This window comes from Heterodontus francisci, chromosome 24 (genome assembly GCF_036365525.1).
Source record: "Heterodontus francisci isolate sHetFra1 chromosome 24, sHetFra1.hap1, whole genome shotgun sequence".
NCBI lineage: Eukaryota > Metazoa > Chordata > Chondrichthyes > Heterodontiformes > Heterodontidae > Heterodontus > Heterodontus francisci.
In genome coordinates, this window is record NC_090394.1 from 57,258,013 (window position 1) to 57,285,719 (window position 27,707).

At 44.0% G+C, this 27,707-nt stretch overlaps 1 protein-coding gene and 1 pseudogene across 1 annotated transcript in view; both read left to right on the plus strand.

Moving 5' to 3' along the window:
- Positions 1-27,707, plus strand: part of shisa9a (shisa family member 9a) — a 298,455-nt gene that overhangs the window by 20,697 nt on the left and 250,051 nt on the right. The window lies entirely within an intron of this gene.
- Positions 991-1,099, plus strand: LOC137383719 (U2 spliceosomal RNA; annotated as a pseudogene).

Here is a 27,707-nt window from a genome sequence, read left to right on the forward strand (position 1 = left end):
TTGGTCACATTGCCGTGGAACGCTCCATGCAGTTGGGCCGTGCCGTACCACCCATCCTTCGTGGAGCAGTTTCTGCGGGAAAACACCTTTGACCACCGGTCCATCAGGCAGTGGTCTGCACGGAATGTCCTCAAGGCATACGGGAAAAGGAGACAGGGGATCCTGTCGGATGGTTCCCCGAGCGGACTGTCAAAGTCATTTGGCGGAATGCCTCATCACCAGAACTTTCAAACAAGCACCAAGACGTAGCTTGGCTGGTGGTGAGAAGGGCCCTCCCCGTCAGATCCTTCATGCACACCCGAAGTCTCGCCCCCTCAGCACAGTGCCCCCGCGGTGACTGTGGTGGGGAAGAGACGGTCGCCCACCTCCTCCTGGAATGTGTCTTTGCAAAGCAGGTGTGGAAAGAGATGCGGTGGTTTTTGTCGAGGTTCATCCCAAGCAGCTCTGTAACACAGGAGTCTGTGCTCTACGGGCTGTTCCCAGGGACGCACACCGAGACAAACATCAACTGCTGCTGGAGGACTATCAATTCGGTGAAAGACGCCCTTTGGTCTGCCCGAAACTTGCTGGTCTTCCAGCGCAAAGAGTTGTCCACAACCGAATGTTGCAGACTGGCACATTCCAAGGTCCAGGACTACGTGCTGAGGGATGCACTAAAGCTTGGGGCAGCCGCAGCAAAGGCTCAATGGGGAAAGTCCACAGTGTAAGGTCCCCCCACCAAGCTGAACTGAGGGGTTGGATCCATGGGAAACCCCTCGAACTGTATCGGGAAAGTTTTGTGTGCTGTAAATGTAAAAATGTATATGGCATGACAATGAAATGGAAGGGTTGTGAGGCAACTCATGATTGTATAGAATGAAACTGATCACCTTTGCACTGTCTGTATTTTTTGACTTGATGCTGTTTTAAACTGTTTGGGAATGTATTTTTTACAGATTTTTATGAATAAAGTATATTTTGGAAATTAAAAAAAATGCTTGTATTGATTTGATCGTTTCTCAGCCTTTTGGCTAAGATCAAGTGTAGTATCTGTTCTTATCAGTGCTTACTTGGTTGAGAAGAGACCATGATCATTGTCTTTTGATCCTGGGGAAGCTTTGAGTAAAATGGCTATAACCAATCTTCGAGCTTCGGGCCAGGGAGTGCGCAACACCGTTCGGATGGTTGTGAAGGACAAGGAAGGAGATGCACCGGTTGATCGCACCTTCTTCATCAAGAAAATTCTCTTCGATTGCTGCGGATTTCAAGCGACGGACGTCTTCTGCCTGCAGGATTTCCCCAGCAGTGGATACTTCGACGTGACGTTCCGGAACGTGGCGGGATGCATCAAGTTCCTGAAGGCGTTGAAGGAGAAAGGGGACCGGGCGCCACTGTCGATCCTCACAGCGGAGTCGCTCTTCACGCTTCAGTCACAACGGGACCGGGTGGTGACGATTCACCTCTACAACGCCCATGTTCCGGTGGTGGATGTACTCACCTTTCTCGCCAGGTATGTCGAGGTGGCCGGCAGCAGCACTGATGTCAAGGACCCCTTTGGGATTTGGACCAGCAAGCGGCAGGTCAAGGTGACCTTGAAGGTCGATCCCAGTGGAGCCATCTTCCACCCTCCCTCCAGCTTCGCTATCGGGGGAAGTCGAGGCTTCTTGGTCTACGCTGGGCAGCCCAGAGTTTGCCGCACCTGTGGCAAATCTGGTCACGTGGCAGCCAACTGCAGCACGGTTGTTTGCAAGGACTGCAAGGAGGAAGGCTATCAGACCAAGGACTGTAAGCAGACTAAGTGTCGCAACTTGTGTGGTGCGGCAGGCCATCTCTACAAAACCTGCCCCAAACGCTGCCTCAGTTATGCTCAGGCGGCAAGGTCCAAGGAAAGGCTGGGAGAAGGTTCGACGAAGGCGTCCGGTGTTCGAAAGGAGACCAGCAACATTCTCCGCAGTGAGGAACTTCAACCTGAGAAGGAGAAGGAAGGGGAGGCAGCTGAAACCAGCGACCCAGCACCTACCCTGTGCTTGGAAACCCCTCCTCCACAGACAGAATCAATGGAGGAGGAGGCAGCAGATGGACAAACAGGTCAGTGGCAAGTGGTCCAGAGGAAAACCACAAAGAAAAAACATCCCAAAGCGGAACAGGCCACCACCCAAACCAGTGGCAAGAGGAGGCTATCTTCTGAATCAGACTGCAACAACTCCTCTTCATTGGACGGGGGAATGCTGGAACAACAGCCCCTTCAAAAGAGGTGGCAGAACTCCAAGGAGATGGAAGATAAAGCATCCCAGCCCCCGGGCACGGGAAGCTGTGATGGGCCCGGCGAGCCCCAACCCCAAAGCGCCACACGTAATGACGTGGCCAACGCGTCTCAGCTCCGGTATACTGGGAGCAAAGACACGTTTGGCGCACCTCGGCTCTGGGAAGCCGGGAGCAGTGATGTTTTCGAGGAGGAACAGATGGAAGCAGCTGAGGACAACCCAATCCTCTCTGCCTACAAGACCCCCCGATGTCACCCCAGAGGAACAAACACTGCATGAAAAACCAGGACGGGTTTCTGAGCCCAACCAACGTGAAACTGCTTGCGCACACGATGGGTATGCAGGAACATCCCGAAGGACTGGGACTAGCAAGGACAAATGGTATGGGAAGCAACAACTAACTTTAAAAAATGGGTGTAAGAATTGCTTCCATTAATGTGCGTAGCATTAAATCTACTACGCAATGTCTTTCAACCTTGGATTACCTCGCCAAGGTCAAAGCTGACCTACTGTTTCTGCAGGAGTGTGGAATACCACACCTCAGCACCTACAGGCAGTGGTCGCGATGGTGGTCCCATGGGCCATCGATCTGATCGGGGGGTAATGATTGCCGTTCCTCCGGCCTGGGTATTCTGCTGCGGGGAGGTAACTTCACCATCTCCGAAGTTAAGGAGGTGGTGGGCGGTCGCCTCCTCGTAGCAGACGTGATGTACAATAATGCTCCGCTCCGGTTGATCAACGTGTATGCCCCGGTACAACGCAGCAAGCGGCTGACCGTCTTCCAGCAGCTCCCACTGTTGCTGGCAACATCCTGGCCGGTCATCCTAGGCGGTGATTTCAACTGCATCATCGATGCGGCTGGACGATCTGGCAGTGACGCCAGCAAACTGGACGCTACGTCCAGATTCCTAATAGAAACAGTTAAAGATGCCAAACTGCACGACGCCTTCAGCAAACCTGCAGACGGAGCGCAGCGCAGATACACATGGTCAAGATCAGACGGGTCTGCCTATTCCAGGATTGACTTCCTGTTTGTGTCCCGGGCCGTCACGGTCGGATCCACCGACATCAAGCCGGTGTTCTTCTCCGACCACTGCCTCTTACTGGCCGACTGTCACTTACAGGATGACCAGCGGTTTGGCAGAGGGACGTGGAAGCTCAATGCTACACTGCTGACCCCAGAGAACGTTGAGGAACTCAAAAGGGATTACAAAGGTTGGAGGACCGTGAAACCCCTCTTTGAGTCTCCAGTTCACTGGTGGGAAGTGATTAAGGAGAACATCAAGAGGTTCTTAATCTTCAAAGGTGTTCAGAGGGCGAGAGAGAGACAGAGGGAAATGTCCCGACTCCAGAAAAGTATGCAAAATCTGCTCTGATTGCAGTCAATGGGGGTCGAGGTCAAGGAGGACCTCCAAGAGGTGAAGAGCCAGCAGGCCTCGTTCTTTGCCAAGGAGGCCTCCAAGATCATCTTCCGGTCCAGAGTCCGCTCCATCGAGCAGGATGAGACGTGCTCGCGTTACTTCTTCCAAAAGGTACACAGAGAGAGCTCTGTGATCAGCAGCCTGAAGGAAGAAGATGGCTCGGTAACGTCTTCGCAGTCCGACATACTAAGGATCAGCAAATCCTTTTATGCTGGGCTGTATGACGCGAAGCCCACAGACAGCAGAGCCCCCAGTCCTTCCTTTCATCTATCACAGAGGTCTTAGATGACAGCAGGAGGGAGAGACTGGACAAGCCGCTAACTCTGGACGAGCTGACAAAGGCCGTCGAATCCTTCGAGACGAGTAAAACTCCTGGAAGTGACGGCTTACTGGTCGAGTTGTACTCGGCCCTGTGGGACTGGGTCGGCCCGGACCTGCTGGAAGTATACGAGAGTATGCTCCTGGCCGGCAGCATGTCAGAATCCATGAGGAAAGGCATCATCACCCTCGTTTACAAGCGGAAGGGGAAGAGGGCAGAAATCAGAAATTGGCGGCCCATCTCACTGCTTAATGTTGACTACAAGATTCTGTCCAAAGTCATAGCCAGTCGAGTCAAATCTGCTCTGGAGTTGGTGATTCACCCCGATCAGACCTGCACTGTACCCAGCAGGAAGATCTCTGATAGTCTCGCGCTACTCAGGGATACGATCGCCTATGTACGGGACAGGAGGGTGGACACCTGCCTCATCAGCCTGGACCAGGAGAAGGCTTTTGACAGGATATCGCACACCTACATGATGGACGTGCTTTCCAAAATGGGGTTTGGGGAGGGAATCTGCAATTGGGTCAAACTGCTTTACACAAACATCAGTAGCGCAGTCTCAATCAATGGGTGGGAATCGGAAGGTTTTCCGATCAAATCTGGAGTCAGACAGGGCTGTCCTCTCTCCCCGGTCTTGTTTGTTTGCTGTATTGAACCCTTTGCTGAGTCTATTAGGAAGGATGCGAGCATAAGAGGGGTGACAATCCCAGGCAGCGGAGGCACTCAGGTTAAAACCTCCCTGTACATGGATGGCGTTGCCGTCTTCTGCTCGGATCCGCTGTCCGTGCGCAGACTGATGAGCATCTGCGACCAGTTCGAACTGGCATCGGGAGCCAAAGTTAACCACGGCAAGAGCGAGGCCATGTTCTTTGGGAACTGGGCTGACCGATCCTTTGTCCCCTTTACCGTCAGGTCAGATTACCTGAAGGTGCTGGGGATATGGTTCGGAAGGGCCGGGGCGTGCACCAAAACCTGGGAGGAGCGAGTCGCCAAGGTACGACAAAAGTTGGGCATGTGGGGGCAGTGATCTCTCTCCAATGTGGGTAAGAACCTGGTCATCAGGTGTGAGGCGCTCACGTTGTTGCTGGACGTGGCGCAGGTCTGGCCCATACCCCACTCCTGCGCTGTGGCGGTCACCCGAGCCATTTTCCGCTTCATCTGGGGATCTAAAATTGACCGGGTCCGGAGGGACACGATGTTGAAATCTCTGGACAAGGGCGGGACAAATGTACCCAATGTGGCCCTCATCCTGATGACTACCTTCGTGTGCGGCTGCATCAAGCTGTGTGTAGATCTCCAGTACGCAAACTCCAAGTGTCACTACGTGCTGAGGTTCTATCTATCCCCGGTGTTGCAAAGGATGGGCCTGGTCACATTGCCGCGGAACGCTCCATGCAGTTGGATCGTGCCATACCACCTATCCTTCGTGGAGCAGTTTCTGCGGGTAAACACCTTTGACCACCGGTCCATCAGGCAGTGGTCTGCACGGAATGTCCTCAAGGCCCTACGGGAAAAGGAGACGGGGGATCCTGTCGGATGGTTCCCCGAGCAGACCGCCAAAGTCATTTGGCGGAATGCCTTATCACCAGAACTTTCAAACAAGCACCAAGATGTAGCTTGGCTGGTGGTGAGAAGGGCCCTCTCCGTCAGATCCTTCATGTACGCCCGAAGTCTCGCCCCCTCTGCACAATGCCCCCGCGGCGGCTGTGGTGGGGAAGAGACGGTCGCCCACCTCCTCCTGGAATGTGTCTTTGCAAAGCAGGTGTGGAAAGAGATGCAGTGGTTTTTGTCGAGGTTCATCCCAAGCAGCTCTGTAACACAGGAGTCTGTGCTCTACGGGCTGTTCCCAGGGACGCACACCGAGACAAACATCAACTGCTGCTGGAGGACTATCAATTCGGTGAAAGACGCCCTTTGGTCTGCCCGAAACTTGCTGGTCTTCCAGCGCAAAGAGTTGTCCCCGACCGAATGTTGCAGACTGGCAGATTCCAAGGTCCAGGACTACGTGCTGAGGGACGCACTAAAGCTTGGGGCAGCCACAGCAAGGGCTCAATGGGGAAAGACTACAGTGTAAGGTCCCCCCACCAAGGATACAGGGAAAGTTGGCTGTCTGCATACAAAATTGGCTGGCCAGTAGAAGACAGAGGGTGGTAGTAGATGGAAAGTATTCAGCATGGAGCACGGTGACCAGTGGTGTTCCGCAGGGATCTGTTCTGGGACCTCTGCTCTTTGTGATTTTTATAAATGACTTGGATGAGGAAGTGGAAGGCTGGGTTAGCAAGTTTGCCGATGACACGAAGGTTGCTGGAGTTGTGGATAGTGTGGAAGGCTGTTGTAGGTTGCAACGGGACATTGACAGGATGCAGAGCTGGGCTGAGAAGTGGCAGATGGAGTTCAACCTGGAAAAGTGTGAAGTGATTAATTTTGGAAGGTCGAATTTGAATGCAGAATACAGGCTTAAAGACAGGATTCTTGGTAGTGTGGAGGAACAGAGGGATCTTGCGGTCCATGTCCATAGATCGCTCAAAGTTGCCACCCAAGTTGATAGGGTTGTTAAGAAGGCTTATGGTGTGTTGGCTTTCATTAACAGGGGGATTGAGTTTAAGAGCCGCGAGGTTATGCTGCAGCTCTATAAGGCCCTGGTTCGACCACACTTGGAATATTGTGTTCAGTTCTGGTCGCCTCATTATAGGAAGGATGTGGAAGCTTTAGAAAGGGTGCAGAGGAGATTTACCAGGATGCTGCCTGGACTGGAGGGCATGTCTTATGAAGAAAGATTGAGGGAGCTAGGGCTTTTCTCATTGGAGCGAAGAAGGATGAGAGGTGACTTGATAGAGGGGTACAAGATGATGAGAGGCATAGATAGAGTGGATAGCCAGAGACTTTTTCCCAGGGCGGAAAGGGCTATCACCAGGGGGCATAATCTTAAGGTGATTGGAGGAAGGTTTAGGGGAGATGTCAGAGGTAGGTTCTTTACACAGAGAGTGGTGGGTGCGTGGAATGCACTGCCAGCGGTGGTAGTAGAAGCAGATACATTAGGGACATTTAAGCGACTCTTGGATAGGTACATGGATGATTGTAGAATGAAGGGTAGGTAGTTAGTTTGATCTTAGAGTAGGTTAAAGGGTCAGCACAACATCGTGGGCCAAAGGGCCTGTACTGTGCTGTTCTATGTTCTAAAACACTTACGCATGGTCCTGTCAAAATTTAAAAGTTAACCACTGGGAAGGGAGTTCTGTGCATATGAATAAGTAAGCGTGTATGGACAGAGTTGTCTTCTTGATGAGGGAATTGCAGTTAGAGAGACAGTCAGTAGAAGCAGGTATTCTTGGCTTGAATTCACTGAGGGGTTCAGCCAGATAGTGACAGCATCAGTAATTTCCTTTGAACATCAGGAGTAATTATCATTAACATCTGAACCAGATTTGTAGTATTTGCAAGAAGATTTAGAAACTGGTGATTTACATCTCATGATAATAGTAGAGATGCAATACCCCACAGTACCATTTCCACCGGATTGATTTGAGGTATGAGTATGGCATTAAAAAGAACCTTGTGTATTTTGGACTTTCATGTTTGTTGCAGCAGTAAATTGCTAATTTATTAACTGATGTATCTTACAATCTAAAAAACATCTGACATATTGTCTTGTTTAGGATAATTACATGTGCTTCATCTGAAGAGAATTCTAACAGTTACATCGCTGTGTGCAAACTGAAAGGCATCTGTACTTAGAATCTGAAACAATTCTGCAAGTAATTGACTTCTGAAATAGGGTGTACTTAAAGGTTTGCTATAAATAGGGAAGAACACATGAACAAGTCCTTAGTTGCGTCGCTCAGCCTTTTAGCTGTTGTGCAGAATAATGTTTAGTTAGCCTGGTGCTTAAACTAATGGAAGGTAAAAGCATCTATTGCTTCTACCAATTAGTAAGGGAGACTGCATAATTGCGGTGGCAATTATCCTCTTTTATTGCATGATTAGGTTGGATTAGTAATTTTCTACTTATTATTGGAAATAGCTTCCTCATGCATTTTAACATATTGGTAGAGATATTTGTTTCTGAACAATTCTAAGCCTTTATTTCTTTCTTCATTGAACAATTTCACTGATAAATTATATGCAGTCATCTCAGGCTGGTTTTGTGTTAAAAGACATGCTTGTTTTAATCTGGGTACTATTAGTCCAGCATTGTTTGTTTAATAATGGTTATTTCCTTTAAAGGATTGTTAATTCATCTGTTGTTTACATTTGAAAACATTTTGGTGTTTTCTTTAAGGAACATCAGTGACTCCAACATCTCGCCTTTTCCCTCCCTACAGATTAAGCAGGACTGCACCATTATTAAATCCATTAATGTGTAATATTTCCTATAGAAGATCGCTGCAAGTGTTGCTGATCATTTTCTACATGCTGGTTGACAGTAGTTAAATGCAGATGATGATTCAGCCAGGACATGTTTTCTGACTCTGTCCTTGGTCCTACAGCCTGACAACTCAATCAGGACTTCTCATCTTCAAAGACAATAATATGTCAAACAGATTATAAGCAAACCTGGAGCTTTTGTCATTCTTCAGATCATTGGCAGAGTTGTTATTGAAGGCATCAGATAGTCCACCTTTGTTTATCAAAGGGTTAGTAATGGTCAAGTTTTGTGATGGAATTTTAAAAATGCTTTTCTCAATTTAGCCATAATTACAAAAATAATCTGTCGGAATTGACTGTGATTCAAAAGATAGCTATGTTATATGCAGTTAAACAATGAATATGTGTTTCCTTGATGGGTGGCTCAGTGAATTTATTCCATAAGTACATGAACCATGCAGGTTTGGAAATTTATGGGTACAATCCTCTCCCTGTGCTGAGTTACCTGATCTCGGCTGGGAATATACAGGTGTCAGTAAGGGTATTCACAATTTACCTCAGCACTCTTGCTCATAGATGGGGAAATTGGCTAGAGTTCCCACTCCTGTTCACTTCCAGTGACCTGTGCTGGATATATGCAGGTGTGAACATTGGGTGGGAACAGAATGTGGCTCAGAACAAGGTGGCAAATCAAATCATCATCACACGATAGTCAGCAATGACCCCCACTTTCAGATAATCAGCGGGCACTCACCCTCAAGGCTTATTCATGAATAACGTCCAGTTGGATGAAGAATCGGAAGGTGCCTGTCAATCATAGAAATGTGGTGCAACAAGGGAGGGAAGGAATGGGAGATTCATGATGAGGCACTCCCAGTTAGAAGTGGAACTCACAAAAAGTGCAGGTCAGTAGGTCCTGGATCCTTTGTGGCTAGAAATTCATAAGCGGCATGTTGTAATTCCTGACCTGTGCTCCCTGCAAGTGCCGCTCCTCACTGAGAGCACCTGATCGCAGATCATCCACGATATGAAAACTTGGTGTATGATCCATTTATATACCATCTCATCACATAGAAACTTAAGTGTTTCATGCAATAAATTACAGTGGCCGTTTTATGCAGACAAACATGATAAAATGATCACTTGACCAAGGTATCAGAATAAGGGTCAGTGGAATCATTTTTCATCATTGCTTCCTGGGCTGTAATCTGGTACATCTGATGCTCACGCACTGTAGAACCTGTCCAATTTTCATTTGATTAAAATCAATGGAGTGAAAATTGAGCTCATTCTACAATGGCGGTGATCTATTCTATCAGATTCCTGCTTAGATGATGAACATAAGAAATAGGAGCAGGAGTAAGCAGTTTGGCCCCTCGAGCCTGCTCCAGCAATCAATAAGATCATAGCTGATCTGATCATGGCCTCAACTCCACTTTCCTGCTGGCTCCCCAACCCTGGACTCACTTGTAGATCAAAAATCTGCCTGCCTCAGCCTTGAATATATTCAATGACCCAGTCTCCACTGTTCTCTGAGGTACAGAGTTCGAAAGTTTAACGACCCTCTGAGTGAAGAAATTCCTCCTCATTTGGATCTTAAATGGGGGACCCCTTATTCTGAAACTGTGCCCCATAGTTCTAGATCCCACCATATTTTCGGAAGAGAAAGCAAGAAAGTTGGCCGTATGTGGGGAAATAAATACACCAAAAAGAAGTGTAATGCATACGTGTGGATTATGAAAATCTTCACTTGTGGGGACTTTTTCCCATACCCCACTCTAATCATACCATCCCCGCTGTTTGATTCATGACTTGATTTACCCAAAGAAAAATATCCAAATTATTAAAAAATATTCATACACATTCTTATGTATTAAAATTATACAAGTAAATAATTAATTTTCAAATGGTTCTATAAAGATATAATCCTATTACACAGACTAATAAAAGTATTTGAAATGTAATGCCCAATCTTAAAAAGGAGGAAACTTGACATTTGAATGTCAGAAAAAGGAAGAGCTTCAATTCTTCAAGTGGTGAAGTGTTTTTAAAAATTGGATAGGGAGAATAATAGTTGAATCTTCCAGAAATTCAAACATTGTTCCTCCCTTTCCTGTTAATTTCTCTTTTCCTCTTTCACCCACCTTCCTCCCTTGAAGGCTTTGACTCTTTGCTGAAATGCCTGGTTAAATTCACTGATATCCAGTTCCCAACTGACCTGAAGGGATGGTGTGTTGCAGAAAGGACTACGACACTAGCACCAATTCTCTGACCCTCTCTTCCTGTTGTGTGTACCTCTCCATTAAGAATGCAGGATCAATAAATTTTCAGTGTAGTCCTAGATGCGTTGGGTACCTCAGCCATGTGCCTGTTCTTCAAGCACAAGTCTCTATAATAAAGGTGGAATATTAACAAAACTGACCCTATGCAGCGGCGAGGCTGGTAGCGGTTTGGGAACCTATTTGCAATTGAAGTGAGCTTTTCTGTGACTCTGTAACTCAGCCATTGCATTAGCATCTGGCTTCCAGGCTTCCCAGCCAATCAGAGAGGATTGGTGGAATGATGTGCTGAATTGGTCAAAGGAAGGATTTCTGGTTAAAGGGCCACCAGCAGGGGTCAGAATGGCTGAACTATACATTGATTCCTGTGGCTTCAGCAGCCACAGGAATGGAAAGGAGACCTGGGAAGGCTACCCTGGGGTTCAGACTCTTACCTGGAAGTCCTGCTGCAGGATAGGAACATAGGAGCAGGAGTAGGCCGCCATTCAATTAGTTCATGGCTGATCATATACCTCAATGCCACTTTCCCGCCCTATCCCCATATCCCTTGATGTCATTAGTATCTAGATAGCTATCAATTTTTGTCTTGAAAATGCTCAATGATTGAGCATGGCCCTCTGGAGTAAAGAATTCCAAGGATTCACCACCCTCTGAGTGAAGAAATTCCTCCTCATCTCAGTTTTAAATGGTCTACTCCTTATTCTGAGATTATGTCCCCTCGTTCAAGACTTACCAGCCAGGGGGAACATTCTGTCTACATCCTGTAAGGATTTTGTAAGTTTCAATGAGATCACCTCTCATTCTTCAAAACTCTGAAGAACACAGGCCCAGTTTCCTCAATCTCTCCTCATATGACAATCCCGTCATCCCAGGGATTATTCTGGTGAATCTTCATTGCACTCCCTCTATGGCAAGTCTATCCTTCCTTAGATGAGGAGACCAAAACTGTACACGGTACTCAAGGTGCGGTCTTACCAAGGCTCTATACAATTGCAGCAAGACTTCTTTACTCCTGTACTCAAAGCCCCTTGCAATGAAGGCCAACATACAATTTGCCTTCTTAATTGCTTGCTCCATCTGCATGCTAGCTTTTAGTGACTCATGGACAAGGACACCCATGTCCCTTTGGACATCAACACTTCCCAATCTCTCACCATTTAAGAAATACTCTGTCTTTCTGTTTTTTTCTACCAAACTGGATAACTTCACACTTATTCACATTATATTCCATCTGCCATGCTCCTCTCCATTCACTTAGCCTGTCCAAGTCCCCTTGAAGTCTCCTCACAACTTACATTCCCACCTAGTTTTGTGTCTTCAGCAAATTTGGAAATATTACATTGGTCCCCACATCCAAATTATTTACATAGATTGTGAACAGCTGTAGCCCCAGCACTGATCCTTGCGGTCCCCACTATCCTGCCATCCTCAGAATGACTCGTTTATTCTTACTCTCTGTTTTCTGTGCATTAACCAATTCTCAATCCATGCCAGTATATTACGCCCAATCCTATGTGCTCTAATTTTGTTTACTAACCTCCTGTGTGGGACCTTATCAAAAGTCTTCTGAAAATCTAAATACACCATATCCACTGGTTCTCCTTTATCTATGCTAAAAGTAACATCCTCAAAAAAAACCCCAACAGGTTTGTCAAACATAATTTCCCTTTCATAAAGCCATGTTGACCCTGCTCAATCCTATCATTATTTTCTAAGTGTCCAGTTATCCTTTATAATAGATTCTAACAATTTCCCTACTACCAATGTCAGTCTAACAGGTCTGTAGTTCCCCATTTTCTCTCTCCCTTCTAACTTAAATAGTGGGGTTACATTTGCTACTTTCCAGTCTGCAGGAACCTTTCCAGAATCTATAGAATTTTGAAAGATATTTACCAATGCATCCACTATCTCTCTCGCCACCTCCTTCAACACTCTGGGATGAAGCTCATCTGGTCCATGGGATTTAACGACCTTCAATCCAGTTAATTTTTTGACTACTACCTCTTTTTATTAATTCTTTCAGTTCCTCATTTTCACATGTCCCTTGATCCCCTAGTATTTCTGGGAGATTTTCTGTATCTTCCTCCGTGAGGACAGACATAAAGTAATTGTTTAGTTTCTCCGTCATTTCCCTATTCGCCATCATAAATTCTCCTGTCTCCACCTGTAATGGACCCACATTTGTCCTTGCTATTCTTTTCCTTTTCACATACCTATAGAAGCTTCTACAGTCCGCCTTTATGTTTCTCGTTAGCTTGCATTCATATTCTCTTTTCCCTTTCTTTATTAGTTTCTTGGTCATCCTTTGGTGTATTCTAAATTGCTCCCAACCCTCAGGCTTACCACTTTTTCTGGCAACCTTTAAAGGCACTTCCTTTGATCTAATGCAATCTTTAACTTATTTTGTTAGCCATGGTTGATTCATCTTTCCTGTTGGATTTTTGTGTCTTAGAGGAATGCATATTTGTTGTAGACCATGTAATAGTTCTTTAAATACTTGCCATTGCTTGTCTGCCATTAAATATTTTAATGTATTTTCCCAATCCATCATAGCCAATTTGCACCTCATACCTTCATAGTTTTCTTTGTTCAGATTTAAGACCTTAGTTTCAGAATGAACAATATCACATTCAAACTTAGAATTTCACATTATCATATTATGGTCACTATTTCCTAAAGGCTCCTTTACAGCAAGGTTATTAATTAATCCTTTTTCTTTACATAATACTAAATCTAAAAGAGCTCGATCCCTAGTTGGTTCTTCAATGTACTGCTCCGGAAACCCATCTCGTACACCCTCCAGCAATTCATCCTGCACAGCATTAGTGCTGATTAGGTTGACCTGGTCTTTTTGTAAATTGAAGTTGACCCTTATTGCCCATGTTACATGTACCTCTAATTTCCTGATTTATACCATGCCCAATGTTACCACTACTGTTTGGTGGCCTACAGACAGCTCCCACCAATTTTTGCTGCCCCTTGCTTTTCCTTAGCTCCACCCAAATTGATTCTACATCTTGATCCTTCAAGCTAAGATCCTCTCTCACCAATGTACTGAACTTGTCCCTTATTAAGAATGCTACTGAACCTCCTTTTCCTTTTTGCCTATCCTTCCTAAATGACGAATATCCTTGAATATTCAGTTCTCAGTCTTGGTCACCCTGTAACCATGTCTCTGTAATGGCAATTAAATCATAGCCATTTGCCTCTATTTGTGCCTTCAAATCATCTACCTTGTTGCAAATACTACATGCATTCAGATAGAGTGCCCTTAACTTTATCTTTTTGACATCCTTTTTGAGGGAATGAGGTGAAGTGATGTTTGCCAAGGATGAGAGGAAGAGGTCAGCCTCTTCAATCAAGCAGGAGTGGATGGAAGTGGCTGAGGAAGTCAGTAGCATGAGTGAAGTCCATCAGCAGGGAAAAAAAGTGAGTGGCATAACACCTTCAGGTGCCAAGCCCCATATACTGACTTTGCAAACATTCTCCTGCAGAACACTCCTCAAACCAAAATACCTTACAGTTCGACTCATCCCGCTCTCTCCAGGCACCACCTCGCATCTCCATCTGAGCAGGCAATACTCACACTATGTAATTTTTATGCCCTCTCTCACCCATGCCTCACAGCCACCCTCCAAAAATGTTGTTGTTCTCTCCTCTTTACATCAGAGAAGCAAGGTAGAGCTGTTCCCATGCCGTGGTATAGACTGACAGCAGGAAAGTGCAGATTAATGTGAGTAAAGTGCAAGACAAGTGAATTGATTTTCAAGAAGTCGGAAATCAGCTGTCAAGCAATAAGAGCACACTTTCAGAAGAATTGCTGTGAACAGCAGCCTCTCACTTACAGCTCTTTAGCTTCAGCTGCAGCTCTTTAGGTTCACTATTTGAAGGCTTCCCAGCCTGTCAGTTTCACTGAAGAAACACTCCCTGCTTTGCTCTCGCCTGATCGATCCTGACAAGTTCCATACAGCTCTAGAAACCCATACCCTGGCTTTTAAAGCTAGAATGAAGTATTACATTCAAAGTTAATTAGCTGTTAGCATATTTTAATGACTTTCCCAACAGATGCAAGGGGGTTCCCTGCTTGCCTACAAACCCGGAATTGGGCAGGATCACGTTGGGTTTCCAACCCAATGCACTTTTCGAGGATTGAGCCCACCTCCCATTGGCAGTTAAAATTCTGTACAAAGTTTATATGTTTCCTGCCATCTACTGTCAAGCCTCATTACAATGACATTCATATACATATAGCTTCAGTGTGGGTACTGGGGTAACTAGTGAATTTCTATTGCACTTGGTGGTGTCCTGGCACTGTTATGTCAGTTTGCAAAATTAGGAGACTATCATGAATAACAAAAAAAGTAACACAATGAAGAGAATTTAAGTAGAAATACTGCTCTACAATGCCTGATGAGAAGCAGTTAATTTTTTGTAACTTAAAATTTGATTTGGCGTAGGCGTGTTTTTCTATTCCCAATACACTAGGAAAACATTAAGACAGAGCTGGCATAATGCAGCAGTGTCATTTGCTACTTGTAATACCACCTTACAAGAGAAATATAATTAAAAAATTTGTATTTCATTTAGATTTTTTAGAAGGCTTTATATAACGTGTGGCAACTGAACACCATGGGGTGACCTGGATTCTCCTTTGGGAAAAGAGTAATGAGTTGCAGTCAGTGGTATATCTGCTACTGTCTGCGCATGTTATTTCTGTAATTGGTTGTAACTGCCTTTTCAAATGTTAAAATGACCAGCACTTGGTGTTTCGCCCAGGAATGGAACAATGCTGATGGTGAGGGGTGATATGTTTGATACTTGCATGTTTTTGACTGAACACTAGTTGGCCCCTTGATGGGAGTAAGCCCATTGTAGCGATTACATTTATCTTGTATTTCTTAGTTATTTTGTGATGTAATATTCCAGGGCGTCTTAAATAAAAGCAATTAGTTATTAGCCCACCAGTCTGTTTATTTGGACATAACAATGGTGATAAGAATAAAGAACAATGTATTGTTAAAAAAGATTTAATATTGGACATCTGAGTTAGTTAGTGGTATATATTGTTGCGTTTTTTAATCTTGTCGGTGTTCGTTGGGAAAATGAGTGTATCGAATGGGGTTGAGCTGGAGTGACTATGCAGAAAGACTTGATTTTTTTTATTTGACGCCAATAAGTTTGTAGTCGATGCCAAAGAGAGAGTGGTTTTGCTTCCTATCTGTGGAACTGCAACATGTACCTCGATGAAGGATCTGATAGCCCCTGCCCAGCCTAAAGACAAAATGTGAGAGACTTACTCCATGTGGTCAAAGAACCTCTCAGCCCAAAGCCACTTGCTATTGCCAGACAGCTCACATTTAACTAGAGGAGGCGAGGAGATGATGAAAATGTTTCTCTGTTGATATCAGAATTGAAGAAACCATCCAAAACATGGCTTTAGCAGATCTCTCAATGATGTAATAAGAAATGCTTTGTCTGTGATTTGAAGGAAATGTTAATACAAAGCAAACTGTAGAAGTCAGACTAAGTCTACTAGAGCTCTTGAAATAGCCCTTGGGATGGAGATTGCTGTATACATTGGAAGAGTTGCATTTTCCTGTATATTCCATAACAGTAAAAGGTGCAATGCAAAATGTGGTTCCCATCTGGATATTAACTGTGAAACTCAATTTGACACTGAGGCTGTAATGTTATCAAAAGTAAATGAGGAAAAGTTTTGGAAAATCACCGTACACAAAAAAACCCTAGATTTCACTGAAATGTTATTTTAGACATCCATTGCCACTCATTGGGAAAATAGATGTCCAAGTAAAATACAAAAAGCAGATAAAACAATCATCTGTAATTGTAACTAAGGGCAAAGGTTCCTCGTTAATGGACCAAGATTGGTTTTGTAGCCGGAAGTTAAACAGAGCCAATATTAAGAAGATCACTACTCAAAGACCTGCAGACATACTCAGGAAGAGTAAAGTCCATATTCAGTCTGAAACTTAATACAGAAAAGTGTATCCAAGTACACCTTCATGTGAAGGAGGGGCATAGTCAACATTATTTAAGCTCAAAACAGTGCCATGATTGTCTCTGCAAGTGAAAGCACTGAGCACTATGGTTATTTTTTTCAATTATGTTACTATAAGATACAATTGCTAAATTTCTTGACTTAATTTTTTTTTAGCCGTTACCAGTGCTCATTCTTGGAAAATATTTTCACCTTGTAATTCTGAGGGGGGGAAGGTGATATGTTTGCAACTTGCATATTGTTAACTGAACACGACACGGCCCCCTGAATGGGAGGGAGTAAGTCCATTTTAGCAATTACACTTCTGTGTTATACCATTGTTGTTCTTTGGAGGAATCTTCTAGGAGTTCTGGAAATAAATGAAATCAATTATAACTGCACGAATTTGACGGTTTATTCAGACATAACAAGTCTAAGGGATATGACTTCTGGCTGAACATCTTTAAAGTGGTGTCTCTTTTGAACCTCTCAAAAGACATTTTAACACATCTAGATTTGGGTTGTTTTAAAATTAGTGATGAAGACTTCATGTGAATCTGTGATAACATGTTAGCATGGTTAGGAGAATGATTAATACATAGTTCAGGCGAATGGCTAATAATTCTAATCTGTCCTGACCTTTGAGCTGTAACTGATTTGCTATCTGTTAAAAATGGGTTGCAACCTTTAAGTCAACAGGAAAATACAAATCTATGAAAACAAATATATTCATATAATCCTATTGAAATATCTTCTTCTTCTTTGGCCTCCTTGTCTCGAGAGGCAATGGGTAAGCGCCTGGAGGTGGTCAGTAGTTTGTGGAGCAGCGCCTGGAGTGGCTATAAAGGCCAATACTAGAGTGGCAGACTCTTCCACAGGTGCTGCAGATAAAATTGGTTGTCAGGGCTGTTTCGCAGTTGGCTCTCCCCTTGCGCTTCTGTCTTTTTTCCTGCCAACTGCTAAGTCTCTTCGACTCGCCACACTTTAGCCCCGCCTTTATGGCTGCCCGCCAGCTCTGGCGATCGCTGGCAACTGACTCCCACGACTTGTGATCAATGTCACAGGACTTCATGTCGCGTTTGCAGACGTCTTTAAAGCGGAGATATGGATGGCCGGTGGGTCTGATACCAGTGGCGAGCTCGCTGTACAATGTGTCTTTGGGGATCCTGCCATCTTCCATGCGGCTCACTTGGCCAAGCCAGCTCAAGCGCCGCTGACTCAGTAGGGTGTATAAGCTGGGGATGTTGGCCGCCTCGAGGACTTCTGTGTTGGAGATACGGTCCTGCCACCTGATGCCAAAGATTCTCTGGAGGTAGCGAAGATGGAATGAATTGAGACGTCGCTCTTGGCTGACATACGTTGTCCAGGCCTCGCTGCCATAGAGCAAGGTACTGAGGACACAGGCTTGATACACTCGGACTTTTGTGTTCCGTGTCAGTGCGCCATTTTCCCAGATTCTCTTGGCCAGTCTGGACATAGCAGTGGAAGCCTTTCCCATGCGCTTGTTGATTTCTGCATTGAGAGACAGGTTACTGGTGATAGTTGAGCCTAGGTAGGTGATCTCTTGAACCACTTCCAGAGCGTGGTCGCCGATATTGATGGATGGAGCATTTCTGACGTCCTGTCCCATGATGTTTGTTTTCTTGAGGCTGATGGTTAGGCCAAATTCATTGCAGGCAGCCGCAAACCTGTCGATGAGATTCTGCAGACACTCTTCAGTGTGAGATGTTAATGCAGCATAGTCAGCAAAGAGGAGTTCCCTGATGAGGACTTTCCGTACTTTGGTCTTCGCTCTTAGACAGGCAAGGTTGAACAACCTGCCCCCTGATCTTGCGTGGAGGAAAATTCCTTCTTCTGAAGACCTATAACTAGCAGTTATATGTAATCTATAGACTATGCTGATCCGAAATCCATTGATTTGCATACTGGTGTTATGGCGGATCTGAGAAATAGTAAGGAGGTTAAAGTTTCTAGATTGGAATTACTGGTTCATAACGAGAAACAAAAATGAATGATCTCCCACCGGCAGGACAGAGCCACCAGAGGTGGTGGCACAGTGGTATGCAGTAGGGAGGGAGTTGCCCTGGGAGTCCTCAACATCGACTCCAGACCCCATGAAGTCTCATGGCATCAGGTCAAACATGGGCAAGGTAACCTCCTACTGATTACCACTTACCGTCCTCCCTCAGCTGATGAGTCAGTACTCCTCCATGTTGAACACCACTTGGAGGAAGCACTGAGGGTGGCAAGGGCACAAAATGTACTCTGGGTGGGGGACTTCAATATCCATCACCAAGAGTGGCTCGGTAGCACCACTACTGATGGAGCTGGCCAAGTCCCAAAGGACATAGCTGCTAGACTGGGTCTGCGGCAGGTGGTGGGGGAACCAGCACGAGGGAAAAACATACTTGACCTCGTCCTCACCAATCTCCCTGTTGCAGATGCTGCTGTCCATGACAGTATTGGTAGGAGTGACCGCCACACAGTCCTTGTGGAGACGAAGTCCTGCCTTCAAATTGAGGATACCTTCCATCGTGTTGCGTGGCACTATCACCGTGCTAAATGGGATAGATTTCGAACAGATCTAGCAATGCAAACTGGGCATCCATGAGGCGCTGTGGGCCATCAGCAGCAGCAGAATTGTACTCATCCATAATCTGTAACCTCATGGCCCGGTATATCCCCCACTCTACCATTACCATCAAGCCAGGAGACCAACCCTGGTTCAATGAAGAGTGCAGGAGGGCATGCCAGGAGCAGCACCAGGCCTACCTCAAAATGAGGTGTCAACCTGGTGAAGCTACAACCCAGGACTACTTGCATGCCAAACTGCGTAAGCAGCATGCGATAGACAGAGCTAAGTGATCCCATAACCGACGGATCAGATCTAAGCTCTGCAGTCCTGCCACATCCAACCGTGAATGGTGATGGACAATTAAACAATTAACTGGAGGTGGCTCCACAAATATCCCCATCCTCAATGATGGGGGAACCAAGCACATCAGTGCGAAAGATAAGGCTGAAGCATTTGGAACAATCTTCAGCCAGAAGTGCCGAGTTGATGATCCATCTCGGCCTCCTCCTGAAGTCCCCAGCATCACAGATGTCAGACTTCAGCCAATTCGATTCACTCCGCGTGATATCAAAAAATGACTGAAGACCTGGATACTGCAAAATCTATGGGCCCTGACAATATTCCGGCAATAGTATTGAAGACCTGTGCTCCAGAACTTGCCACGACCCTAACCAAGCTGTTCCAGCACAGCTACAACACTGGCAATGTGGAAAATTGCCCAGGTATGTCCTGTACATAAAAAGGAGAAGTCCAGCCCGGCCAATTACCGCCCCATAAGCCTACTCTCAATCTTCAGTAAAGTGATGGAAGGTGTCATCAACAGTGCCATCGAGTGGCACCTGCTTAGCAATAACCTGCTCATTGACGCTCAGTTTGGGTTCTGCCAGGGCCACTCAGCTGCTGACCTCATTACAGCCTTGGTTCAAACATGGACAAAAGAGCTGAACTCAAGAGGTGAGGTGAGAGTGACTGCCCTTGACATCAAGGCAGCATTTGACTGAGTATGGCATCAAGGAGCCCCATCAAAACTGAGTTCAATGGGAATCAGGGGGAAAACCCTCCGCTGGCTGGAGTCCTACCTAGTGCAAAGGAAGATTGTTGTGGTTGTTGGAGGTCAATCATCTGAGCTTCAGGACATCACTGCAGGAGTTCCTCAGGGTAGTGTCCTAGGCCCAACCATTTTCAGCTGCTTCATCAATGATCTTCCTTCAATCATAAGGCCAGAAGTGGGGATGTTCGCTGATGATTGCACAATGTTCAGCACCATTCGTGACTCCTCAGATACTGAAGCAGTCCGTGTAGAAATGCAGCAAGACCTGGACAATATCCAGGCTTGGGCTGATAAGTGGCAAGTAACATTCGTGCCACACAAGTGCCAGGCAATGACCATCTCCAACAAGAGAGAATCTAACCATCTCCCCATGACATTCAATGGCATTACCATCGCTGAATCCCCCATTATCAACATCCTAGGGGCTACCATTGACCAGAAACTGAACTGGAGTAGCCATATAAATACCGTGGCTACAAGTGCAGGTCAGAGGCTATGAATCCTGAGGCAAGTAACTCACCTCCTGACTCCCCAAAGCCTGTCCACCATCTAAAAGGCACAAGTCAGGGGTGTGATGGAATACTCTTCACTTGCCTGGATGGGTGCAGCTCCAACAACACTCAAGAAGCTCGACACCATCCAGGACAAAGCAGCCTGCTTGATTGGCACCCCATCTACAAACATTCACTCCTTCCACCACCGATGCACAGTGGCAGCAGTGTGTACCATGTACAAGATGCGCTGCAGCAATGCACCAAGGCTCCTTAGACAGCACCTTCCAAACCCGCGACCTCTACCAACTAGAAGGACAAGGGCAGCAAATACATGGGAACACCACCACCTGCAAGTTCACCTCCAAGTCACACACCATCCTGACTTGGAACTATATCGCCGTTCCTTCACTGTCACTGGGTCAAAATCCTGGAACTCCCTTCCTAACAGCACTGTGGGTATACCTACCCTAAATGGACTGCAGCGGTTCAAGAAGGCAGCTCACCAAAACCTTCTCAAGGGCAATTAGGGATGGGCAATAAATGCTGGCCTGGCCAGTGACACCTACATCCCATGAATGAATAAAAAAAAATTACCAAGAATAGACTATAATGGATAATTCAGGCTATCTGTCGAGAGTATGCTTGAACTGGCAGTTCTATGCAAGCCAACAAACAACAATGGACTCTTTCCATCAATTAATTTCAATAATATATTACAGATAGGATTTTTTTTTCATTTTATCGTGAAAGTATATCATAAATATCAGGGCTATTGTCTTTCAAATTAAAAGAAAACGGTTAGTATGGCCAGCTACTTTCTGTGAGATGAGTTTCAAGGTTGTAAACAAGTGCAGCATGAAACCACGTTACAAAATTCTTCTTGGCAGTATTAATATGAAATGCAATCTGAAGATTATCATACCACAAACTCATTCCATCTTAATTACTATTGTGTCATAAAGAGTTACAGATAATCAACCTTCCTGTTGATGATGATGATAAGACTCATTGAAGTGGCTATGATGTCTGCCCTTATTGAGTGGAACAAAATCCTTTTGGGGGTGAGACACTTCGATAAACCAAGTAATGAAATAATAATTTTGACATTCTTTTTTACACAAATATGTTCAATCAGTCCTTCAGGAGCTTACAATGAGTTGTTGCAATTCTTAGCATAAAACAGAAAAATTGCTATTGATCTGTTTTTAAAAAATAATTTTGTAAGCTACTCATGAGTTACCTCTTGTGGAGACAGTTGCTTCTGCAAATGTTTATTTTTTTAACTTCATAAATATGTCTTTTCATAACCATTAAATATGCTTGTTTGGGGAAAAAACACTGTTTATCTTATCTTATTTGTACAGTTCACAGTTCCATTTTTATTTTCTCACATTGGTTATTAAATGTTGAATCACTGCTGGATTCTGTGTTTCAGGAGAAAAAACAGTGATAAAATCCTTGGCTTTTACTGTTCATTTGGCTCAGTTTAAGGATGCATCTTTATCCTAGTTCTACATTGCTCAGCAATAATGCTGAGTGATGAAGCTTGAGATTGGATTGTAATGATCTCAAAACCGTAAAACCAGAAGTTTAGAAACCAGAACTGTTGTATGGTCTTCATTTTCCAACCTGTTTTACTATTTCCTGTCAAAGCTGTGGTCGCACTTTCAGCTCAGAGTCAGAAGGTTATGTGTTCAAGTCCCACTTCAGGACATCATAGATGCTATCTTTCTGATGGGACCTTAAACCAAGGTCCTGTCTGCTCTCTCAGGTGGATGTAAAAGATCCTATTGCACTCTTTGAAGAAGAGCAGGCGAGTTATCCCTGGTGTCCTGGTCATTGTTTATCCCTCAATCAATGTTACGAAAACAGATTATTGGATCATTATCAGATTGCTGTTTGTGAGAGTTTACTGTGTGCAGATTCCTTCATTACAACAGTGACTACATTTCAGTAAATCAGTTTGGGACATCCAATGGTCTTGAAAGGTACGATATAAATGCACATTTTTTTTTTGAAGCCAGTTAGCACAATATTCTGCATAATACAAATTAAAATGATTTCCTTGCACTCTTAAAAACAAACAAGGCACCAAAAGGAGAAACCTGGATTCATGTACAGTGACATAGGTTTCGAAGACATATTTATTCTTGTAACCTGCCTTCCACTTGGATAATTCTGGCAGGCCACCTTATGGCCCTCTTCTGGTTTTCTTAAGTGACCTCAAAACAGATTTCGGAGTATTAGAACTTGTTCATAGACACTCCAGGCTTTTCTTGGGAAATAAGGAACAGCTAAAATTTCATCCTTTAGGAATGTTGACAATTTCTTCAAATGTTCCCAGAAACATCTTTTTATTTGGATACAAAAAAGAAACTTGTTATGAATGCATTGAGTTATTTTGGAGCACCAGTCTTTTGTTAAAGAAAACTATTGCAAGGCTTGAGTTTGTTGGAGTTGTAAACACATTTTTGTTCAATGTATTGAAGTAGAAAAGAGCCTTTCATACAGTTCACAACTGGAACACTCTTTGACATTGCCATAAAATATGGTAGGATGTCAGAATTGCTGCTTTTCAAAACTTATTTGTCCGACAGTTTCAGTTTTGTTGAAAAATCTTTGTAATTCATTCTACTTTAGTGTTATTGAGAGAATTTCAGCTAGCATCACTTCAAAATGCAGGATGGTAACAGATACTGAAATCAAATCCTGGTTCCCGTGTTCCAACCTGTTCGCTGACCTCAGCTAACCAGGTCCCCTCTGTGTGCCAATTTAGCTTGATGCATGTCACTTTTAAACTGCAGGCAGTCATAATTTAACTTCAGGATATACTTATACAATATACTAAAGAGGATTTGTCTGATTAACTGGAATACATCATGCTTTCTGTGTATTAACTAAAGTAGAAATGGTTGTGCTTCACCTTGGGTAATTTGATTCTTTGTTTTTCATCTAGATTAGAGCAGAAATGTGGAATGCAAGAACCTTCACCTCCTTTCCCCCAACCTCCAAGCTTTAAGCTTTCTCTTAAATGGAATATGAAAAATTAATGAAAGGAGTAAAAATTCTTCTATATTCACTAAAATATACGTGCCCTGCTATTCACCTGGACCATTGTGTCTGAACATGTTGTATCTGCAATCAGCCTTGCATCATTTATTTGGGAAAGATGTGAATTTGTAATGTAGACATGCCATTGTCAATCACAAAATAAATTGATTATGGCGGTAGCTGTTAAAATTTCTAGACTGTTATGCAATCCAATTTGACCTTTCTTTTATCCCCCATTGTCTTGATCAGTCATAATGGAATTACAACTGATTTACACAACTCTTTTGCTGATGATTTATTTAATTATTCACAATTCATAGCTCAGCTGAAGACATTCTATCACATACTTTACAACCTGATTTCAATAGATAATTAAACTGATCAGAAAGGCACAGTTAGTCCATTTTAATGTTCACATCAAATCAAGGAATCATCCCATAAACATAATGAAATGTAAAGGAGCAAAACATTTATCATTGTCATCACGTCCACTTATGCACAATTCTGAAGTAAGCAAATCTTCGGAGTCCGGATTTCATAGAAACTTAAAACACGGGGGTGGGTGGATGGCCATTCGGGCTGTTGTGCCTCTGCTTGCTTTTCTTTTTTATTATTTGTTTATGGGATGTGAACGTCGCTGGCTAAGCCAGCATTTGTTGCTCCTCCATTTCCCCCACCACCTCGTCCCCTTCCCATGCAATTGCAGGAGGTGTGATACTTGCCCATTTACCTCCTCTCCTCTCACTATCCAAGGCCCCAAACACTCCTTTCAGGTGAAGCAGCGATTTACTTGTACTTTCAATTTAGTATACTGTATTTGCTGCGCACAATGTGGTCTCCTCGACATTGGGGAGACTACTTTGTGGAACACCTCTACTCAATCCATAAGCATGACCCCGAGCTTCCCGTTGCTCGCCATTTCAACACCACCCCGCCCCCACTCTCATGTTCACATCTCTGTCCTGGGATTGCTGCAGTGTTCCAGCAAACATCAACGCAAGCTCAAGGAACAGCATCTCATTTACTGATTAGGCCTGCTGGACTGAACACTGAGTTCAATAATTTCAGAGCATGACGGGCCCCCCTTTTTATTTTTAGTTCTTTTTTCTTTTTTGTTTGTTTTTTTTATTTTAGTTTGTTTAGTTTGTTTGGACTGTGCCCACCCATTGTTTTTTTTAATGTTTGTGCTTGGAGCCAGGGCTGTTCATTTTACAGTCAATTGACACCTGCTCTGTACTAATGCTTTGTCTTTCACCACACCATTAACATACCGTTGCTTTTGTTCCATGACCTCCTGGTCAGTTATTCTCTGTGACCTTGTCCTATCAAAACCTTCTCTTTTGTTATCTCTTGCCCCACCCCTGCTTTATTTGTTTAAAACCTTTTACATTTCTAATATTTGTCAGTTCTGATGAAGGGTCACTGACCTGAAACATTAACTCTGCTTCTGTCTCCACTGATGCTGCCAAACCTGCTGAATATTTCCAGCATTTCTTGTTTTTATTTCAGATTTCCAGCATCTGCAGTATTTTGCTTTTATTTTATTGCCCATCCCTCTGGGACTAGTAATTCGGAAGCCTGGATAAATGATCCAAAGACGTCGGTTCAAATCCCACCCAACCAGCGGGGGAGCTTAAAGTCAGTTAATTAAATAAATCCAGAATACAAAGGTAATACCGATAATGGTGATCATGAAATTCCCAGATTATCGTTAAAAAAAACCTGTCCGTTTCACTAACATCCTTTAGGGAAGGAAATCTGCTATGTTTACACAGTCTTTTTAAAAAATCTTTGATGGGATGTGAGCATCACTGGCAAGGCCAAGATTTGTTGCCCATCCCTAATTTCCCTTGAGAAGGTGGTGGTGAGTTGCCTTCTTGAACCGCTGCAGCCCAGTGCTGTTAGGAAGGGAGTTTTCTTCCTAGCTTGCTCATAATATATGCACATCTAGATCAAAGAGCAGTTTCAGACTGTCTTGCCTTCTCAGGGTGATTTTGTGAATGTGGGAGCCTTGCTACCAGAACAGCTGATTGGGAAATCAAAGACATGCACTTCATAATTTTCCATCTGTTACTCATTCACGAAATGGACCCCAATGTGTAAAATTAATGGGCGCAAAATTATGTGTACTGCGTCTGCAACTTTGTAATGTATACTTCCGGCAGACAAGGCTCCCAGTTGGGAATGAACACTTATACTTCATATATGCAGAGTGTATACACTGGTGAACTGGGAATAATCAGTTCATTCGTCATCTTGGAAGAACAAAAACACAAAAGAGTTAGAAGTCTTCCTTTACAATTAGTATAAATGGAGTACTTCACAACAACTTGTTGGTTATTTTTTAAAGTCTAAAGGTAATTTCATTTAAAAATAATATATTCATTTTTCAAATTGGCTTATTCTGAATTTTTATAATGGTTATAAGCAGTTGAATATTCCCATTTATATCATAAGTTAGTTTTTACTACTGATGATGTACCTAGCTACCATCTTAAAAGTGCTCTATGCTAGTTCTAATCAAATTTTCAATCGTTTAACATTCCAGTTAAATATTATAGCATGGTTCAAGGTGATCCATAAGAAAAGATTACAATATAATGATCTGGTTCTAGATACTAGTAACAAATTTAATAAATCTCTCTCAAAAAATATTTATAAGCATGCTGAAGATCACTACAGTCAATCATTATGACTCCAAAATTTTGTCAGTTTTGCCTGCTTAAATTCAATTGACATGATAGACTGGGTGGACTTCTATTCTAAGTTGGGCAGCACAGTGGTGCAGTAGGCAGCACAGTGGCGCAATGGTTAGCCTCACAGCTCCAGCGACCCGGGTTCAATTCTGGGTACTGCCTGTGCGGAGTTTGCAAGTTCTCCCTGTGACTGCATGGGTTTTCGCCGGGTGCTCCGGTTTCCTCCCACAGCCAAAGACTTGCAGGTTGATAGGTAAATTGGCCGTTATAAATTGCCTCTAGTATAGGTAGGTGGTAGGGGAATTGAGGGAAGGTGGGGATGTGGTAGGAATATGGGATTAATGTAGGATTAGTATAAATGGGTGGTTGATGGTCGGCACAGACTTGGTGGGCCGAAGGGCCTGTTTCAGTGCTGTATCTCTAAATAAATAAATTTTAAAAAAAGAGTTGCAGCAACAACTGCAAGGTGAAGTGATACAATGATTTAGTTGTTTTGGTTCCAGAGAATACTTTTGTGAGTGATTTATTCACGATACTTGTATAAATACTTAAATTGTTGACTCCCATTTCACAGCTTGACGCTCGCTATGTAAATTACGGGCCAGTTATGTGCTCATCTGTGCATGGACAGTATGGCACCAAGGGATCAGGGAATTGGACAAGTAGGCATGTTTTTGGCCCAATTTTTTCATTCCATAGCTTCACTAGGGTCGCAGATTGCATGTAAAAAATATTCATATGAAACCTGGCCCATTTTCCTGGCTTCTGTCCCAGGTTTGTGTTTTTTGTCTTCAAAGCCCATTTTAATGAGCATAATGAGGGCTCCCTGTTCTGATGGAGCTGACCTCAGGAAGTAGGCTTTAGACTTTTTTTTGCTTTTGTATATTTTTACAATACCATTTTGTTCTGTGTATTCAATACAAATGTTTGCAATACTTATGACACTTTTTTTATTAATACATACAATGTTAGGATTAATTTTAGTTAATCAGAAGTTTGTTTTCTAATGTCCCAAAAACAATTGTTCATAATTGTAGGCAGAATGTAAGTGAAGCATTTATAGGGTTTAGTAAAATAGGAAAAGATGAAAATTGAGGGCAGGTGAAAAGAATTCCTTAACTCCAATACCAAATGTCACCGGGGCTCAGGGTGCAAGAATGTATTGCAGTGCAAGCTGGCAACTCCTGTGTTGGGCACAAAGTGAAGGTAAAG